General features: G+C 42.7%; 1 long non-coding RNA gene across 2 annotated transcripts; it reads left to right on the top strand.

The window, feature by feature from the left end:
• Positions 1-742: 742 nt before the first annotated feature.
• On the top strand, positions 743-13,754 carry LOC115301841. 2 transcript variants are annotated; one of them, XR_003913317.1, is made up of 3 exons: positions 743-929; positions 3,585-3,773; positions 13,442-13,754. It is a non-coding gene; the product is annotated as an uncharacterized LOC115301841 (long non-coding RNA). The 2 variants fall into 2 exon arrangements; XR_003913316.1 differs by having other exon boundaries at positions 743-905.
• The last annotated feature ends 332 nt before the right edge of the window (positions 13,755-14,086 follow it).

A 14,086-nucleotide genomic window follows, 5' to 3' on the forward strand; every position in this document is an offset into this window, starting at 1 on the left:
CTCTAGTGACCACTTTGGGGACACCTTAATAGGTGGGAAGATAAAGGGTTAAACCAGGGACGTTTTGATGGTAAAAAAAGAGGCAAGGACAGATGGGAAGATTTCAGGGATGGCGTGGGGAATGTCACTCCACTTGCTCTCTGCTATTATGCCATCGCAAATAGTACTTGATAGGTGAGGCTTTCTCTGACTCACCTCGGCAAAAGGTACGTGAGGGGGCTGCTCCCTAAGCTACCAAGTGCACCCGTTCGTTTGTGTGCCTGTTGGACTGCCAGCCTTGATATTTCATCTCTGTTCCGTTAGCTTCAAACGACCCACAGAAAGGTGTGGGTGAGGGTTACTGAATGAGTAGAAAAATAGACATCCGTAAGTGACTGGATTACAGGCCAACTGGCAGTAAAAGCACTACCACTGAAAGTTCAATGGTAGCAAGATACTACACTGATTACCATCCGACCTAACGTTTCATAGCAGTCAAGTTTTTGTTTCCTGTTTGAATTAAGCTGGCAAGCTCTCCATCCCACAAGTATCCACGGAGGCTATGTGCACGGGACTGTCCTAAGACCTAGTCTAGAACGTGGGAGGTATCGTTTCCAGATCAGTTCGAACGCGACGGCGAGCCCGATTCAAGGCTCTCAATCCCAACCGCGGGCCGAGGCTCCGGAACCCCAGCGCCGCCGCTTCACTTGCGGGCGGAGGCCCGGTTTGTTGCTAGGGATCGATTGCTCTCGCCTGGCGGGCGTCTGTCCCGAGGGGGCCGCGAACCCGGTGGCCGCGGGCGAGGCTGGCGGGGACCGGCGTCCTCGTCGCCGGGGAGCCCGAGCCGCTGGGCCCGGGCCGGACGGTTCGGTCGTGTTTGCGCGCGCGGTGGTGCGAGGCCCCTTGTTGCCGGCGGAGGTGGAGAGGTGATGGCAGAGGGACGCGAGGAGGTGTGCGGGCGGGTGCGGGCAGGGGTGAGGCGGCGGACTGCGAGCTTTTAGGCAGCCCTCGTCGAGGGTGACACTTGCCGGAGGCCCCAGAATTAACATACGTCAGAGCCAGATTTTAACCCCAGTGTGGGTAGGTACGGAGCCTGGGACTGCGGTCACGGGGACTCAGTGTCGTTGCTTAATAATCGTGCGATTTTCGGCCTCTCCCTGCGTCAGTTTCCTGGTTCCGTATTTCACATAGTTGAGCTGAGGATATACGAAGTGTTCAGCCCAGCATCTGCCCAATGTTAGGGATTCCCAAATGATCGCCGTGTTGTGTTGTTCTTTGTGTTATTACTGCTCACCGGATCCTCTTTTGTGTTCTGTGCCAAGAGCGGGGACTTGGTTCCATTGCCGCTGGCAGCGCAGGCTGGCATCGGTACAACAATGGGAGGATTAGGCCTTGGAACCCGTTAGACCTCAGGTGGAATCCACACCACAGCTTTATTTGCTGCGTGACCTTGTGCAGGTTGTGTGCCGGGGCAGGCTTGTCCATGAACCCAATAATTTGGATAAAGCTGTGGGCGGTGAGGGACACCTTCCGATCGGGATTAAGTCTAGTTATACTAATTAGGCCGTGGACAAGGGCCATTTAATTGTAAGCGCAAAATGGTCCGGTTTGGGAAGGATTATAAAATTATAAAATCTCTGGTCATCTGTCAGATGTGCTAAGTAACCTGTTGGACAGAAAATACCGGATTGAGTGCTCATAAACCCAGCCAAGTCACTGGAATGAACTCGAGTAATGCATCCACTTTTCCTTGTAGCAATATTATGTAAAGAACAGCATATTATTACGTATAGCCCATAGTTATAACATCTTCAAGGTGGATTACATCTTCTGATAAATATTACTAATCTCTATTGAACAACATTCAGAAGAGGGTTTTAAAGGACCATGGACACACTGATCATTTTCCCCTTTCCTCCTCAGATAATGCTCTTGGAAAAAATAAGGAATTTGATGCTTCAGCTTCTTCTCTGTTCCTCAGTTTCCTTGCTGAGATCATCAATGACCCGCTTCTTTCTAAATCTAGTATTTTCTCATCTGCATCTAACCTGTTCCCTGCATTCATTCTCTCTGCACCCTTAATTTCTTTTTGCTGTAAGATAAAAATGCACAGTTTCCAGTGATTAGAATGTGGATATGTTGGGGTGTGGTGGGGGTCATCTCTCTTACCACAAAAATATTGTTATTATTATGGAGAAGTCCTATCTAAGTAAGATAGGAAAAAGGTACAAATATCTCACAAATAACGATCAACATTATCATCATAATCTTCCATTAAAAAATAAGACATCTTAAATATGTTTGAAAAGCAAATGATAAACTTTTACATACATATCAACTCACTGAGGTAAATAATGATCTAAAACTACCCACAAATTACCACTGAACACTTAAATTCTTTTCCAACTTAATATCCACAGAAATATGAGTCTGTGAGAATTTAAACAGTATTTCCTACGTGTTGGAGTGTCAAAGATGACCACATTTGGTAATGTACGATTAGTGAAAATGCCCACGAATATGCACATTCAGTGTTGGTATTAATAAATGTGAGGTGAATTGGATACTTATCAAGATTTAAAATGGGTATCCTTTTGACCTAACATTTCCACCTCTGCAAAGTAAATATTCAGATGTTCTTTACAGTGTTATTTGTAATTTTGAAGAAATGAAAAAGGAGGTAGTTTATTTATCTAAAAGAAAGCTGTGGCATTTGTTTATTTATTTCTGTGTGTGAGGATGTATCCATTACTTTCAAAATGTATGGGCAGAGGACCAAGAAGGAGTGTGAGGGTCCCCTAGTAATCCCTCTAACAACTAAGATCCCTGGACGTAATATAACAAACAAACATAGAAAGACTCTGAACAGGGGGGGAAGAAGATAACAAACTGCCTAGGAACCTTGTAGAACTCGGTTAAGAAATAAGAGTACTACATGGCAATGAGGAAGAATGAAATATGGCCATTTGCAGCAAAATGGATGCACCTCGAGGGTGTCATGCTAAGCGAAATAAGTCAGGCAGAGAAGGACAGAAACCATATGTTTGCACTCATAGGTCTAACAGGAGACCAGGAGAAACCTAATGGAGGACCAGGGGGAGGGGAAGAGGGAAAGAGAGTTGGGGAGAGAGAGGGATGCAAATCATGAGAGACTATACTGAAAACGAACCGTGAACTGAAGGGGGAGGGGGAGGGAGGGAAGGGGGTGACGGTCATGGTGGGGGGCACTTGTGGGGAGAAGCACTGGGTGTTATATGGAAACCAATTTGACAATAAACTATTAAATAAAAATAAATAAATAAATAAATAAATAAATACATTCACAAAAACAAACCCAAAAAAAGAAATGAGATGACTTAGTCTCCTGGCTTTGGGATAACGGATCTTTCCCTCATTTCTTATTGAATACGGATCTTTTGGCAAATAGCAAAGCGTACTTAAAAAAAAAAAGTCTTTGGGGTGGTGGCTGGGTGGCTCAGAGTGTCTAACTCTTGATTTTGGCTCAGGTCATGATTCCAGGGCCAAGCCCCATGTCAGGCTTTGCTAAGTGTGAAGCCAGCTTGAGATTCGTATTCTCTCTCTCTCTCTCTCTCTCTCTGTCTCAGCAACAACAACAACAAAGAGGAGTCCTTTATGGCAAAGTCAGACCATCCTAGGCCTCTTGAGAGTTACTCCTTACTCTTTGGAATGAACGCACTTCGGGCAGGATGACTGAAACTCAGAGGATGGTCCCTGGGGAGCCTCGTGCTTCTGGAGGAATGAACACTCTTATGATGACAGCTGTATCTAAGCAGGTGAGAAATATAATAATTTTTATTAACAAGTCTAATTCTACTTGGAAGGCACTGACGTAGAGGTTGTCAGGACCCCTTGGCTCACAGAGCAGTTTCTGAAGAAATCCATTTGAAAAGGAGTGGAATTTAAATTGCTGAGAACATGACGACAAGAAAGGAATGTGGGGACTTTGGAAAAGAAGAGTGTGTGATGCAGATCACAGTCCTCTCAGGCAGGGCATCACAGGCAAGGACGAGGGAGGGGGGTGGTCACAGTGGACTCTCACTTTCTGGATCATTTTATTCATTTGTATCATCTGCTCAGTCTTTGGAAATGACCCACCAGTAGTAATTCACTTTGGAATGACCCTGGGCATCAATAAACCTACTTTCTGGTTCTATGGGATTTCTACGTCAGTTTTTGAAATACCAAAAACAGGTGGAGTTCCCTTATCAATTCCTTTACAAAACCAGTTTTTGCCAAAACATCATGCCCGTGTCCTGCCCTCCCTTCCTCAGCTTCCCTACCCTCTGTTTCCATCCATCTCCCTGGGGGGTCCTTCGTGTTTAGCAGCAGCGATAGTGCAGTATCAGTGCCCAGGACCGAGTGGTGGCGATATCCGTGATCTGGTCTGCAGTGTCCCGGCCTGTCAGCAGCAGTGACCACGGCTGCCCTGGACCATCTGTGGAGCCAGGTTTGTTCTGGCTTTATGGTTCCTGTGGTTGGCTCTCTGACCTCCCCAGATCGTGTGAGCAGCTTAGATCACTTAGAAGCCGTTTCACACTTGGAAGCAGTAACCCAGACATACAAACCTTCGTAAAGCGTCTGCTAGCTGATGGGATCTGGTGCTGCAGGAAAGAGCGCAGTCCTTTCTTTCCCTGAAGGAATTCACAGTGGAGTCAGGGAAACCCGACAACTAAAGAAATCACTATGGGGGCTTCCAGAATCAATAGTGATAGACCGGGTAATTCAGATCACACTCTGAGAAACCCAGAAGATCTAAGTTTTTACAATAGAAAATCTATTCAAAGGCATAAAAGATGTAACAAGATAGAGAATAATTATCAGGCTGAGAATGGAGAGAAGAAAGGAATCTAGAGAGTTGAGTATGGAATTTAGTGGTGTTTTCCCCCTGCCAGTATTTCTGCCATAGGCTGAATGTTTGTATCTCCCGAAAAATCACGTTGAAACCTAATCCTCTCACGTGATCATGGTCTTTGGAGGCGGGGCCTTTGGGAGGTGACTTGGTCATGAGGGTGGAACCCTCATGAATGAGGTCAGTGCCCTTGTAACAGAGCCCCACAGAGCTCTGTCCCCCTTCCGGCCATGTGAGATTACAGCCAGAAGATTCTGAATGAGGAAGTGGGGTCTTACCAGACACTGAATCTCTGGGCGCCTTGCTTTTGGACTTCAGCCTCCAGAGCTGTGAGAAATAAATGTCTGTTGTGTCTAAGCCACTCAGGGTCTGGGATTCTGTTATAGCAGCTGGAATCGACTAAGTTTCTAATTTTAGAAGTGGTAGCTGAGATACTAAGAGATTAGGCAGTGCTTATGACATTAGGCAGTTGTAAGAATTAAAAAGTTGAAATCCAGGACCCACCAAAAGGGGTACCTAGTAAACTATCATGGCTTTGGATTGGACAGCTGGAGAGCTTCACTGACTGACCCTTAGAGATCCTTGGCTCAGAATCCATTCGTCTTGAACATAGGTTAGCAGTTCCTTAACATGTTTAACATAGAGTTGCCATATGACCTAGACATTCATATACCCATGAGAAATTAAAACCTACATCCTCACAGAAATTTGTACATTGTAGCATTATAATACCCCAAGGTGGAAATCATCCAGTGTCCACGACGGACGAGAGTGGTATATCCGTACGATGGAATATTATCCAGCAATAAAAAAGAATGAAGCCCTGAAACATGCTACAGCATGGAGGAACCTTGAAAACATCATGCTAAATGAAAGAATTCAGTCACAAAATGCCACATATTGCATGATTCTTTTTGTATTCAGTGTCTAGAAAATGCAAAGCTGTGGAGACCAGAAGTAGCTGCACGGTTGCCCAAATTGGGCAGAGAATGCAGAATGAATACTAATGGGTACAAGATTTCTTTTTGGAGTGATGAGAATGTTCTAAATTTAGATTGTGATAAAGGTTACAGAGCTCTATGAATATACTAAAAGCACTTGAATTATACACTTCAAGCAGGTGAATTTTATGGCGCATGAATTGTGTCTCAGAAGCACTCTTTTTTAAAAAAAAAACATTATTGGGGCCCCTCGGTGGCTTGGTCAGTTAAATGTCTGTCTTCCGCTCAGGTCATGATCTCACAGTTTGTGGGTTCAAGCCCTGGGTCCAGTTCTATATGGACAGGTCAGAACCTGGAGCCTGCTACGGATTCTGTGTCTCCCTCACTCCCTGCCTCTCCCCCGCTCATATTCTGCCTTTCTCTCTCTCTCAAAAATAATGAATAAACATTTAAAAAATAAAAATAAATACATTATTAAAAAACCGTTATCTCAGGGTGCCTGGGTGGCTTAGTCAGTTAGGCATCCCAACTCTGCACTGACAGCACAGAGCCTGCTTGGGATTCTTTGTCTCCCTCTTTCTCTGCCCCTCCCTTGCTCTTTCAAAAATAAATAAACTTCAAACAAAAAAACAAACATTATCTCAGTCCCTGAATTTGGATCAAGGTATTTTGGATTGCTGTTGCCCCTAGGCACTGGCAGGAATAGAAAAAACAGCAAAATTCTTCCTGGAGAATGAAAACACTGTTAGGTCACAGATTAATTCTAATTTTGCAAATGTAATGTTAGGTAAAATTTTAAAAGAAAGAATTAGGCACACAAAGAGACAACATACCATTAACAAGAACCAGCAGAAACAACAAATATTAGATTCATGAGGACTCTAGCTATTGATTGAAGTTATCAGCCAGAGACTTAGCAAACTGTGCTTAATAGATTTAAGATGACAAAAGACAAGATTTTTAATTTTGGGAGAGAACTGGAAACTATGAAAGACATAGTAGATTTGAAAAAGAACAAAAAGATACTGTAATATGAAAAAATGATAACAAGTACTTGAAACTCAGTAGTTAAGGAACGCCTGGGTGGCTCAGTCGGTTAAGTGTCCGACTTCGGCTCAGGTCACGATCTCAGGGTTCATGGGTTAGAGCCCCGCCTCGGGCTCCGTGCTGACAGCTCGGAGCCTGGAGCCTGCTTCAGATTCTGTGTCTCCCTCTCTCTGCCCCTCCCCCACTCATGCTCTGTTTTTGTCTCAATAATAAATACATGTAAAAAAAAACTAGAAAAAACTCCTCAGTAGTTAAAGTAATAAGAAACAAAGCATAACTGAACAGAGAATTACCGAACTGAAAGAAATTTCTGGAAAACATATCCCAAATAAAGCATGGAGATCCAAAATGATGGAAAATAGTGATGAGAAGGTAAAATACAAAGAGGATGCCTGTGCAGAGGTAATGTACACGTAACTGTTAGAGGGTGGAGACGCTCTGGTCCTTGTGGAAGAATGAACCTCACAGACAACAGAGAGTGAGCAAAGCAATAGAGTTCATTGAGGGAAAGTCTAAAGCTCTCGAGAGTGAGAGAGGCCCCTACTGGGTAGCCGCCAAGGATTTTTGTCCCTGACCTTATCAGAAAGTTTGTGAGCCTCCACTCTTGGCGCCTAGCGCAGGCAGGTCTGGAATATGCTGCCTCTTTAGCCTCCCACTTGCGGCCGCAGTCTGCCTCCCTGAGGCTCCCTTATCTCTCCCTGCCCCTCCCTGCTAACCCTCCCTATTCATAATGAAGTTCTGGAAAGCAAGTCCCAAATGAATGGGGCAGAAGCTACGTTTGAACAAACAAATGATTGAGAATTTGCCAACCCTCATGAAAGATACCAAGCTGCAAATTCAAGGACTGTTATAAACTACAGATAGAGATAGCATTAATAGTAATAAATGCACATCATAAAAAGAATTGCTGAAAACCAGCGATAAGGAAAAGAACTATAAAAACAGTGAGAAGGGGTATTCTTAGGTTGCCTAGCTACTAATAGTACTAAAAATGGAGGGGAATATTTTATTCTGATGCAAGATTATCTATAAAAAAATCTACAACAAATGTCAACTTAATGGCAAAATGCTGCAGTCATTCTCTTTGAGACTAGGTCTAGGATTCCCACATTATCCCTACCACATATCAACAATGCACTGGAAGTCCTAGCCAATCCAGTAAAGCAAGAAAATGAAAACAATTGGTGAAAGATGAGAAAGAAAAATTTAAATGTCATTATTAAAATGTGATTGTGTGAAAAATACAAAAAGCTTTTGAGTTTTTAGAGTTGTTAGATGAGTTTTTAGAATTAAGGAATTTAACAAGTTCGTGATTCAAGATCAAGAGACAAAAATCAGTTGTATTTCTCTATACCGGGGTAAAAAAATGAAAGTTAGTTTTGGAAACGATACCATATATATTAGCATAAAAATACCCAGTATTTTGCATCAAATAAAAGGTATTCAAGAACTCTTAACAGAAAAATAGAAAATATTGTTGAGGTTAAAAAGTGGCCTACAGGGGCGCCTGGGTGGCTCAGTCGGTTAAGCCTCTGACTTCGGCTCAGGTCAGATCTCACGTTTGTGGGTTCGAGCCCCGCGTCAGGCTCTGTGCTGACAGCTAGCTCAGAGCCTGGAGCCTGTATCCAGTTCTGTGTCTCCTTCTCTCTCTGTCCCTTCCCCTCTCATGCTCTGTCTCTCTCTGTATCAAAAATAAATAAAACATTAAAAAAATAAAAATTAAATTAAAAAAAGTGACCTACAATAAGTATATGATATATGTACCATTTCATGCCCAAGACGATAATTGAGGTATATGTACAAGGATAGACAAATAGCTGCAGTCAAAAAATAATCCAGATTACAGGGAGAAGACGTATACATATCAACACCTGATTTATGAAAACAATTAGAAACATAGAGCACAAGGGGAAGGAAGATCTTTTAGGTATCTAGTGCTGGGACAAAGAAATATGCACATGCCAAAAAAATAAAATAATTTTGACTCCTATCCTATACCACATAAAATCAATATTTCATTAACCATACATTCCATGTAAGAGATTATTAAAATTTTAGGTAATATTAGATAATATATTAGTTAAGAGCCAAGAAATAATTTTTATTTAGTTAGTTAGTTAGTTAATGTTTTTTATTTATTTTTGGAGAGAGAGAGACAGCATGAGCAGGAGAGGGGCAGAGAGAGAGGGAGACACAGAATCCGAAGATAGACTCCAGGCTCTGAGCTGTCAGCACAGAGCCCGACACGGGGTCCAAACCCACAAATGGCGAGATCACCACCTGAACACTCAACTGACTGAGCCACCCAGGTGCCCCCAAGAAATAATTTTTTAAAGTGTATCTATTTTTGAGAGAGAGTGAGCGCATATGTGTGGGGGGGAGAGACAGAGAGAGAGAATCCCAAGCAGGTTCCACACTGCCAGCACAGAGCCCTATATGGGGCTCATACCCATCCATGAGATCCAGACCTGAGCTGAAATCTAGAGTCAGATGCTTAACAGGCTGAGCCACTTAGGTGTCCCCAGAAAAATAATTATTAAATAGAATATAAAATAATTTACTATAAAGAAAAATATTGAGAAATTGGGTAATATCAAAATGAAGAACTTAGGTTCATCAAAACATAACTTTAAGAAAAAGATAAGACAGGCTTCAAACTGGGAGAAGCTATTTGCTACACATAAAGTCAATAAAGGGTTTGTGTCCAGAATATAAAATGAACTTCTTAGGAATCAAAAGACAAGGACAAAGCTTTTACGAAGGAGGATATCCAAATTGCCAGTACAAATGTGAAAAGGGCTCAGCCTCATTAATCAGAGAAAGAAATGCAAATTAAAACCACAATAAGATACCACTACATGTCTAGCAGAAAGGCTAAAATATCTTTTAGAAGAAGAAAATAGGAATTGGCAAGGATGTGGAATAACTAGAAATCTCACACACTGCCGGTGGGGTGTAAATTGGCGCAATTAATTTGGAAACAGAAATGTGTGCCTGTGCATCAAGGCACATGCATGAGCTTGTTCATAGTCACATACTTCGTAGCAGTAAAAAAACTAACAACCAAAAAAATCTATTATCAGTAGAATGAAAAACAAATGAGGAAGGGTGAAGATAGACAGAGGCAGATAGAGACAGAGCAGAACATGAAACTAACCAGATAGGGTGACAGGGTAGGAGTGGCATTGAGAAAAGGGTGAAACTTCAGTGAGTGAGCTTCCAAGATTTCTGAGTTGTGCTGTCCCCAGTATGGGGGAAACAGAAGACAGAACAAGTTGATCTCATTTTGTTGGTTTAACAAACATTACTGAGCGCCATTTATATCCTAGGCACTCTGCTAGGGTCTGGAAATAAACTGTAAGAGTGCACAGTCCAGCTGAGTCTTCATTTGGGCTTCACAATAGCCTTTTGAGTCCAGTCATTTACATTTGACAGATGGGCTTTTGTGGCTCTGAAATGTCCTTATAGTTGATGGTGAATCTGGGACTCAACTCAAGCCTTTTTGCTTCAGCGCTTTTTCTTTAGCCAAATGAGGTGAGGATGTGGATGGGAACAGTGTGTGAGGCCTCGGAGGAGCCCGTTTCCCGGCCCAGAGGTACTTGCAACAGCCAGAGACTCAAAGCTCATGAACAAGCTTATGTTCACTGTAGCCAAGTCAGGGTTACAGGGTGACCCGTCAGCTCTCCTGTTTCATGGGCTTCTGTAGCACCCGTCAACTTCTCTTATTGCTCCTCCTGGCCTGGTTCATGCCAGCCTTCATTCAAGTGTTTTCCATCTATTATTTGCATGGCTATTGAGTGGTGGGCACTGAGCAAATTATCAGGACCACACACACACACACACACACACACACACACACACACGCAGACACATTGTATGTGCTCAAGGAATTCTCAAAACTCTCAGTCTTGTGGATAAGGCAGATCTATAAGGGAGTGAAATGGAGGGTTCGGGGGCTTTGAGAGCCATGAGTGTGACACAGGAGGCAGAAAGGAGGAAGTGATCACTTCTCGGAATTTAACCTTGGAAAGGGGTAGTGTTACTTTCAGAACAATTGAGCAGATATTCAGGAAAGATCACAGGTCTAACTAAGCTACAGAGCCGCCACAGTCTGTTGTGTTAGAGGACACTTTCTGAGATCTTGCTGTTTGCATGTTTGTATTAGTAAGCAGCTGATTATGTTGAAATATAGGGCAAAATCCGTATCTGTTCTTCAGAAGTGGCAGTATGGAGAGGGTAGAAGACAAGTGAATATATGCTTCAAAGAAGGCTCAGTAAAAATCAGAGTAAACCCAAAACTCATACAGGCTTTATCCCGGAATGGCATCATACGTGGAAGTCAAGGGAAGAACATTTTTCAAGAAGGGAGTATCGGCCTGTGCCAGATGCTTGAGACTTCATGTGAGAAGAGAATAGAGAACCGATGACTGAGTTTGGCCACGTGAAGGTCGTCAGGGTTTACGAAAGTCATTTCAGAGGAGGAGCAGAGATAAGGCTGAACTGGAGTGGATTGAAGAGAGAATGAGAAGTAAGGAAGTGAAAACAGCTAATGTGGGAAACTTCTGAGAAGTATTTTGTAGTTAAGGGAGGCAGAGAATGGAGTGGTAACTACAGACAGAAGTTGGTTAAGGTCATAAACCTTTTTCACCATGGCAGTGGAAACCCTTGAAGATTTCAGAATCAGAAAATTCATTGAACATGTAGGGTGACAGGGTCAGAATAACTTGGAGAAGGTGTAGTTGAGAGACCAGGGAGCAGATAGTCCAGGAATAAGGGGATAAGGATTATGAACTGGGGTGGTGGCCGCCGGGATGGAAATTAACAAACAGAAATGAAAGCTGTCGTAGAAGAATAGTGATCTTTGCTGGAAGATTTTTAGCAAACTACTCAAGTCACTTATGTAGAGACAAAAGTATGGACCTAAAAGGAATCTAAAAGGAAACTAGCACCCAAGAAAGGAGTTAAGGCATATCTCTTACATGAAAAGCAATATTAAACGTACACACATATGTTTATATATTTATGTACTCAGAGCATAAAATGTACCTGAGGACACCCGGGTTAGGGGTCCTGGGTAGAGATCATCTGAGCAGTTTGCTCATTTTGCTTCTTGGTCTTCAATAGCCCCATCTGGTAAATGGTAAGACCTTAGGCCTTCCTCATTCATGTCCCTGAGGTGTTCCCAAAAGGGCAGGGCCATGGTACACATGATCAGAACTCGCCCTCTGTTCTGGAGGACATCAGTCTAGACTGTTGGGCTCATGGGGCCTTTGCTCTGCGCTTCTTTTTGGTGGTCATCTTGAGTCTGTCAGCTCTCACCCTCTCCTCTGCACATCCGTGCCCCTCAGTCAGCCAGCTCTGCCACATTCCCGCTGTGGGGGAGCTGGCTCGTTATCCTCCAACTCTCGTTAGGATCTGAGTCCCTGCTCTCCCTATTGCTGCCACCCAGAGCCAGTTTTGTCTCTCAGCTGCTGCTAAGACCTTGGGCAAATTACTTAACTTCTCTGTGCTTTTGGTGTCCCAGTTAGAAAATGGTAAAACTAGGGGCACCTGGGTGGCTCACTCGGTTGAGCGTCCAACTTCAGCTCAGGTCATGATCTCATGGTTTCTGGGTTCGAGCCCCGCATCGGGCTTTGTGCTGACAGCTCAGAGCCTGAGCCTGCTTCCAATTTTGTGTCTCTTTCTCTCTCTGCTCCTCCCCTGTTCACACTCTGTCTGTCTCTGTCTCTCAAAAATAAATAAATGTAAAATAAATAAATAAATAAAAGAAAATGGTAAAACTATTATTGCTTACCTTATAGGTTTGCCTTGAGTATTATTAAATTAATTACTATAAAGTACTTAAATTAGTGTTATGTGGAGAGCTTAGGATACCATTTGGCACATGAGAAGTGTTTCTACAATATTATAATTGTGTTCACCTGATACTGTAGATCAAACCAGCCAGCTGTTTGGCCCTTCTTTCTTTCTGCCCAAGAGAGCCCGACTCAAAAAGTTTATGGGTGTGTGTGGGCATGTAGAATGCTGTGCTAAAGATTGGGGAAATGGGGGGATTTGCATTTCATTTGTGCCAACGACTTACAATTTCAGGGTATATAGTTCTGTTCCTAAAAGTTTCTCAAACACTTCCTGTTTAAATTTACTCTCATTTCCTTTTCTGCCCATCCCACATTTTTCATCTTTATGAATGCAGAGAAATTTGGCTATTTGTTCCTTCACCTTTAAGCTCTACTGACTTGTGCTCTTAGGCTCTTATCATTCACTCCCAACCTGTTTATTAGGAATTTTCTGAAGCATGTATATTTCCTCCTGGGAGCATTTATCATACAGTAGATACAGTTTCTAATGGTTTCCATGTATTCTTTAACATTGAAGTATGTTGAAAGCAGTCTGATGAAATTATTTTTATCATTTGAGCCATCAACCTGGCTGTAGGTTTTCTGTAGATCCACATTTTCACCCCTTAGGCAACAAAAGTAATACAGGAAACTTTGAGCCACTAAAGAGCATGGATTAAGTCTTTTTCATCTTCTGTCTGCAGCATAACCAGTAGGTGTCTCAAAAATTGATGTGCACTTATAATTCATTGTCTATATCTTTTCAGAAGGAAGGAAATACTTTACCTGGAGAGAAGGCTTCAAGCTCAGTACTTGTTTGCAATTAGTGGGTTCAGAGTTGCAGAATTCCTCCACTCCCATGGTGCTAAAGCCAGTGCTTCCTTTGGGGCTCAGCTCGGGTACCAGAGAGACCGGCTGATACTTCTACTCCTGCGTAATCCCAAGAACTTCTAAATATCGTGAGCAGTTCTTATGCTTTTCACTCCACAAAACTTGATATCTATGTTTATGTTATTATGATAATTCCTCCTGATATTGTATTTCTTCTGTGGAATAGTAAAGAATTAAATGTTCTACCAAGTTTGTGTGACCAGAGTTATTCCTCCAGTGGCATATTCCTGGGAGAAGAATGGGAAGAGTGGCATCTAAAAGGAAGAGGTGATGGTCCTTCCTCTGCAGATCTATTACTTCCACAATGGCAGACGTCCCTTCTCTTTCCTATACAGTTTTGTTTAAAATATTTTTGTTATAAAGAGTGTGACTCTGTTTTTTTATGTTTAACTGACATTTTTAAACTTTTTTTTTTAATGTTTTATTTATTTTTGATACAGAGAGAGACAGAGCATGAGAGGGGGAGGGTCAGAGAGAGAAGGAGACACAGAATCTGAAGCAGGCTCCAGGCTCTGAGCTAG

The sequence above is a fragment of the Suricata suricatta genome, chromosome 9 (genome assembly GCF_006229205.1).
Source record: "Suricata suricatta isolate VVHF042 chromosome 9, meerkat_22Aug2017_6uvM2_HiC, whole genome shotgun sequence".
Lineage (NCBI taxonomy): Eukaryota > Metazoa > Chordata > Mammalia > Carnivora > Herpestidae > Suricata > Suricata suricatta.